We start from the raw sequence: 8,045 nt of genomic DNA, 5'->3' as shown, positions 1-8,045 counted from the left end.
ATATATCGATGAACATCGGCGTAGGTAATTTTCCCCAATCTCCGACCGTGACCTCATCCGGAAAGAGGCAATTTAAAATGTTTTCGATATTCGAAATGCACGCGGACGCGCTAGCTTTTCCCGATAATGCGGCATAAATTCGATTCGCATGTTCTATTATTTCTGACAGAGCGACCGTGGTGGGTCGGCGTTTTGAATAATGGCCCGAACTATCATCATCGGTTTGAGGAAAAGGGGTGGGCGCGTGACGCGAGCGGCGGCGGCGTTCACGTCGCGACGGCAGCCCGGATGAATGGACGCCGCCGAATGATAGATGAGGCTCTACAATTTTCACAATGTTAGGGAAATCGATTGGTTATCCGCGGTTCCTACATCGATGACAAATGAGTGTCGATATATGAAATGGAACGCGCGATTTTTTGATTATTCATTTCCTCTTCCGTGCGCCGCCAGGCTGGGATAAAAATTGGTATGATATATTGTAACCTGAGTTTGTGTTTTTGCAGTACGCTTGGATTAAAAATAATTCTATACGGTGGTGATATCGGCTTTAGGTTGGGCAATTTCATCGCCGGTATTCAGGTTGAAAGTGTGGGAAAAATATTTCATGTTAAATTTACATTCGATGAAAATTTTACTTTTCTGCTGGATAAAAATTTTTCATTCGTAAAGTCATTGTATATGACGTGCTTAGGGGAGACCGGGGATAGTTGACCAACTTTTAGCTAAAAGGCTTCTATTTCAATTTCTTTAGAGTATATTAATTTAAAAACGGGTTCAGTTAATAGATTGACATTAAGCTTCGGAAAAGGCGACAGAAAGAGCGTTATTCATTATGGTATAGAGTGCAGGCCAGTTCTTGTATAATTGGAAAAACTAGTCAACCTATCCCATGCCTGGGGTAGGTGACTATTCACCTTGTGTAAGTTGAACTATGAAGTTATAAGGGCCAAATCCATGAGGAAATAGGATGAAAGACACAAAAAGACCGGTGTACTTTTTATTGAAATCAATAGGCAATTTTCTGCCACTTTCATTGAACACAATAAACTTCAAATGGAAATGAACAATACGACGTTTGAAAATAACGCAATTTGAGTACCTGAAGAACAAACAAGGTAAACAAAGTAGTTATTAAGTATTCAGAACAAAACGAAGGAAATTTGCATAAAATTTAACTATTATATCATACATAAGTCTACCAGCCCCTAACAAACTTTAAATTTGTAACCACTTGCCAAAACCTCAAAACTGAGGAAATCAAATAGAATTATACATAAAAGAAAGAACATGAATCAAACATTCGATATAAGTGCTTTGATGATCAAAAACCACGAATAAAGAGGCATAATTACAAATATCACTAGGACCAAAATAATTACCTACTTGTGTGTTTTTTCAATATTCAGTTCTTTCTCTAAAACTTTTTGCGTGCCGCGTTCCCAGTGAGCAGGAGGAGGTGACGCACTTTTGTGCCTCACTGGTTGGCGCAAGTCTATTGCGTCGGACGAGTTTTTGGGAGTTAGTCAACCGACCCCTATAGACAACCATCCCCGGTCTCCCCTATACAGAGCATTTCAGGGTGCTTTCAAAGGTGAGGCTCTTTTTGATACACGGTATAGAAGTCATCAAAATAAGTTATTTCACCAAAAATTGTTTATGTGGGGTATAACTTAAATTATAATCGATTTCAGCAGAGGTTATGTCCTTGGTCATATCCCGAATAACCAATTCAATCTTCCCTTGAATACACTCTGGTTATTTTTTAGGTTATAAGGTCCAACAATAGATGAATAACTTGAATTTATGACAAAACAACATAACCAACGTCTCTGCACGCTCTGCCGATTTGTGTTCTGTGCTGCCCAAGATTTATTTATTGTTATTATTTTGTTGTATAGTAGTGCCGGTAGACAAACTGGGTAGACAATGACTTTGGGAAAAGTAAATTCATCTTGAGATTAATGATTCTTCAATTTTAGGCATTTCGCCGTCAAACCCCAGTTATTTCAGGAAGGATACCATAAAATGCATAAAACAAAAATTATATTACCACAAAAAATACAAAAAATTTCGAAACCAATCAGATTACATCAACTACTCAATATTGAGAAAATCATCTAAAAACTTAATTTGTAGAGACTATTCAACTTATTTGCAAAGTGTGGAATCGGATATTCTCAGCAGCAATAACGGAAAGGGTTTCTGGAGGTATATGTCCAACAGGCGGAAGTCAAGAATGTTCATTCCTAAAAAAATGACGCTTGAGACATCTAGTGCTAACGGACCTAGAGAGGTGTGCGAACTATTTGCCACTTTCTTTAAAAGTACCTTTGAAACACCTAAAGACGGTACTGTCTTTCACTTTCGTAAAAATCCCAAAATTTCTATAGCCGTTGATGAGTCTGAAGTACGTAACCTCCTTCAAAATATTGAAATCAACAAATCACCTGGTCCCGACGGAATACCCCCAATTTGGACGCTCGGTTGACACTAACCTTACCCTGTTTGTGGAGTATATTTCCCGATCTATGGATGCCGGACATCAGGTCGATGCGATCTACACGGACTTCAGCAAAGCGTTCGACAAAATCGATCATAAACTACTCATTAATAAATTAGCTGAGGTTTGTGAAACTCCCGGTCTCCCTGATTATATTGGGACGTACATATTCGGAAGAAAACAGGTGGTGGTTGTGGAGGGACATAAATCGGCCGAATACATAAGTACATCTGGAGTACCACAGGGAAGTCACTTAGGTCCCCTTCTCTTTATAATATATATAAATGACATTATCGGATGTTTGAGGTACTCACTCGTGCTACTATATGCTGATGACCTCAAGCTTTTTCTTCGCTTGCGGACGTTGGAGGACTGCCGGAGAATTCAAAGTGATCTTGATCGTATCGCAATATATTGTGCTCAGAACAACATATTCATAAATTTTTCAAAATGTAATTACATATCTTTCTCAAGGAATAGGTCGAAGATTTCATACCAATATAACATTGATGGAAACTACATAAAAAAAGTACAAACCGTAAAAGATTTGGGAGTGTTTATTGACCAGAATTTAAGTTTCAGCGATCATGTGAATTCTGTGGCAGTCGACTGTTCGAGGATGATGGGTTTCATCATAAGAAACTGCAAAGGTTTCAAAAACGTGCGATCTCTGATTTCACTTTATTATGCTTTTATAGATAGCAAGCTCTGTTACGCCTCCGTCGTGTGGAATCCGATTTACTCTAAATACATAAATAGGCTGCAAAGAGTACAGAATAAATTTTTGAGACACTTAGCTCGTAAAACTAATATCACTATTGCCAACAGTAACTATTCTGGAATACAAAAGGAGTGTAATATTGTCAGTCTGATTGGTCGTAGGAACAAAAATGACATATTATTTTTATTCAAAATAATGAGTTCACATATCGATTCAACCGAATTACTAACATCATTAGATTTTAATGTACCTAATCGTACAACTAGACAGCATGAAATGTTCAACATTCCCTTCAGGAGAACAAATATTGGCATGAACTCACCATTAGTGAGATGTCAAAAAATATGTAATCTACATGGCACATCTTTAAATTTTTATGAATCCTCCTTGAAAAATTTCAAAAAACAACTCAAAAGTGTTACTGTATGAATATCATGATGCATTACTTGACTGTTTCTCCCTTTTGTTTTTTTGTTTTTGTTTTTTATCTGAATGTATTGAACTGTGTTTTGGGGTGTCCTTACTTTATCTGTTAACTGAAATTGATTTTTCATTTTTACAGAGTGGATACTGTTTTGGAATTGTTTCTGTTTGTATCCCTGTATTTTCTAAATAAATAAATAAATAAATAAATGCATTTAATTTATTTATTTCGTGTATTGAAAATTTTTTATCCTCCTTACTGTGCTTCTTGTTTTTCTTCTTCTCCTTTGTTTTTTTCTTGTGTAGTGCTTAGATCCTTCATTTTAAAATTTATTGTTATACCTGTTACACTGTCATTAAAGAAGAAGGGGAGTTTTAAATATGTTTATTTCATTGTTGTTCGATATTTTCTATACTGGTTCCTGTTATATTACTTCTTTCAGTGTCCTGATGATAGAAATATAATTATTCGAAACGTGGATAAAGTGGAAGTTCGATTAGTGAAAACCTGACCACCATCCCATATGCATCACATCGTTAATATAAGGTCACGAGTTACAAAATTCAAGAATCATATCTAATGTCTTGTGTGTATTCGGTGTTTCATTAGTTTTTTGTGGTTTTCCTGCACAAATTTCGATTTAGAAGAAATTACACTGCTTTTTCCCGTACTGGTGCCGGAAAGTGCTTTTTTCTGGCACTTTCCGCACTAGTACCAGAAAGTGATACTTTCGAAACTGCAATTAGCAGGAGAAAGTTGGGTGTTTATTTTGTTGTTTATTGTCATTTTTCAACAGTAGAACCCATTTGATCATAAAAGATATACAGCCAATAAATATTCAAATGAAAAGCTAAAATGAAAACGTAATGTTGAATATATTTTTTTCTCTAAAATATAGGTAACTCTCTATGACTCGGCGATGTTCACAACGATGATTAAGACATCACTCATTTTTTGCGCATTAGCTCATTCATTCGCACGTTTCTCAATTTTTCTTTGAATTTTAGGAACATCGAAAAACATTAGCATTGAATATTATTGAAACTTTTGAAGTTTTTAATTGTTGTGCGTCCTTTAGCTTGAGCCCCTAGAAACTATCAAATGGTCGAACGTGTAATCAAAGTTTTGTGAAACCCAATAATACCCAAAGACTATTTAAAAATTCGTTCAAATTAACAAAAATGCGGTGTCCATTGTTGACAATGAACTATGCATGGCATGAGTATAGCTGAACCCAGAAAATTGAATAATAGAAAACAATATAAAAAATATACAAAGGTTCAAGAAAGTAAAAAAAATCTCAGAAATAAGTGAGAGTGACTCTGAAATAGAATATATGTATTTCATAGGCTGATACATCTGATGATGAAAACCTTGACATAGACCATCGTTGGCCATTGGAAATTGTTTTCTTTCAATGTTTTTCCTGATAAACAAACTTATGGTGAAGTCTCTCTCCCCCCTGTTCAACTCTCCCATGGGTAAGGGAGGCAGGGGCCAATTTTCGGTTCCTAAAAAAAATTGGTCCACTCAAAATATTCAACTCACCATCACTTCACTATTATCTATTTATTTGTATAACCTATTTGGGCATGATGTCTTCACACACAAAAATTAGTTGCTATCATTTTCAGATACAACTTAAGTGGCTTCAGAGTGAAAAGGGATTCAACTCTCCCGGACTCCCTATAAATTTATACCTAACATCAGTTTAACAAGTTAACAGTTTATTCGGGAAATATTCCCACGAATTACACTCGTGCATCAAAATGACCTGATAATTTCGCGTACTCTTTAAAAAACTGCATTCGGTCATTTCCATATGACAATGCATTAAAATGAACTCGTGTAGTTTTTTGACAACACGCTGCCATGCAAAATTATCGTTTATTTTGATGCACCTGTGCAAATACATACGATAATTTCCGAAACTGACTTATTATTTTCTTGTAAATTGCATTCGTGAACGAATGAATAAGTAGATATAAAATCATTTGAAAAATTATTGTCTGTGAATGTTCCTCGAATTAGCGAGCAATGGGAAAAAATGAACTGACAGCCACCGCAAAAATTAAAATTTCACTTTCAAATGAAAAACATTCCAGCTCTTTCATTCTTTTTGGTTTCAGATATTATTTCAAGATACTTTGTGAATAATCTTGAAAAGAAAGATGAAAAACCATATCCACCACAATAATTCTGATAAACTCCGGTTTACAAATCACTTCGCTAATTTTGTTGACAATATATAATTATATTTTTTACGATGAAAATTCCGTTTTTAAAAACACAAACTTTATTTTTGGAAATTTACAACAGTGACTAGAGACTACTCTATGTAATGAGACTGATTGACTTCTGAATTAATTCTCCTCTTGCATCCTGAATGAATCGATATTTATAACATAGGGTTATCTTAAAAGAGATAAGGATGCAGGTGCACTATTGCGTAATGTTAATATTGTATGGCTATATCATTGTATAAAGACCACTTTATCTTTATACAATGGCTATATGTAGATTCAAATGAGTAACAAACAAAAGTCTAATTTAAGTTAATAAGGGTTAGGATTATGTAATTCCTCCCCACCTTGGATAAAGGTATCTCCCAAAGGAGTAGCTTTACAATTAAAATGATTATTAAAATATTTAAAAGCTGAAAATGCAATTATTGCTAAAATTATCAATATTAAAATTATTAAAAATGTATGATTATTATTTTGGAAGTTCCATCCTTCCAACTCTTCCAAATGGATATCTGGGATTTCTTCATCCTCTGTAGCATCATCTTCTGTCTTGGAGTATTTGTGTTTAGGTACCATCTTGGGTAAAACGATGAATTTTTCTTCACTAATAACTGCAGTTGGGGAAATTTCTTTTTGACCATTACTGACGACACAACTTGTGCGTATGATAGCGATTGGAGGAACAAAATGCCATGTTGTTTGATGAGGGCAATCTTCTTTAATTTTTGTGTTTTCCACGGAGAGGATATTTCCATCTTCTAATAATTTGAGGTTTGACGTAGGAACCATTTTTCGTCTTGTACAATTTTCGAAGTGGGTTTTCAAGATATTTTCCATACATATTGGAGGCTTGGATAATGAGTCTTGATCGCAGAGGAAATCATCTTCGACTGGATGACATTCACTTGTTGACCATTTTAATGTCTCTTCTTGTGAGAGCAAATAAGGATAGGTAAAGGGAAGGGTAAGATTGTTTTGAGGCAAATAGTAAAATTTATGTAAATCAAAACTATCTTCATAAATTGTTGGAATTGATATTAGAAATAGTAAGATCTTGTCTTTGAAAATAACTTTTGTATGACACAATTGATAATAATCTTTTATGTGATGCATTGGAATAATAGTGACATTTTTGACTAATTCTACGAATTTTGTGTACGGTAGAATAGATTCATGTAAGAGATGTAATCTGGCAAAACTAACTGCTGTTTGAATTTCATCTAATGTATTCTTTATGTCTTTGATTTCAAATGTCATGAGATGCATTTGTTGAACATCCCTCAATGCTGGTACAATTTGCAGTAATTTAAGATTATCATTTAATTTTTTAAATTTATCATTATATTTGTCTTTAAGGTCATTTACAATAGTCGCGATCTGTTTTTGATTCCTCATGAGTGTCTTCTCATTTTTCTCTATGCTATTAAAATAAGTTCTATAAAGTTCTTCATCATCAGAATCTAATGTTCCAAATAGTATTTTAGAAATCTTGCCACCAATGTTAATTAATCCTCTCTTAATTCTAGTTTTTTCATTTAAAAGTTCCTCGAACGTATTAGTATTAATTTCATTAGTATGTATTAAATATTCGTAATTAGCTGTAGCTGCAAAACCCAACTGTTGATGCTTCAATGCTTCAATTTCTACTTGATATTTAAAAATTATATCTTGTATCTTTTTTAAATCAATATGATAGATTAATTGCAAATTCTTTCTTGTTACGTAAGCCTTTCCTAGCAAAATAGGCAAAATATTATTTTCTATTGGAACTATTTCAAAGGGATTGATCAAAATTATTATTTCGCATAATATAAGAAGGAAGCTCGTTTTCAGGAGCATTATGTCTGAAACAAAATAAACTAATTTTTCTTTCGTTGTTTAAGAATTCTTTTATGATAAATATGCTTATTCTTTTTATCTTGAATACGATGTGAATCAATTTCTCGAGCATCTATCTTTTTAAATACCGGATCTAACTTTCTTGTAATAGGATTTTTAATATAAGTGGGATTATCATTTAATTGATGGTCTTCTTCAGCGGACCTTTTTTGATTTATGTTTTCCAAACGATTAATACTTTTATGCTTTCTTTTTTCTAATTCTTTCGAAATATCATTGAGATTTTCAACATAATTTTCAACATAATCTTGT

This window comes from Coccinella septempunctata, chromosome 2, assembly GCF_907165205.1.
Source record: "Coccinella septempunctata chromosome 2, icCocSept1.1, whole genome shotgun sequence".
In the NCBI taxonomy this organism is placed as follows: Eukaryota; Metazoa; Arthropoda; class Insecta; order Coleoptera; family Coccinellidae; genus Coccinella; species Coccinella septempunctata.
This window is presented reverse-complemented; position numbering follows the sequence as displayed.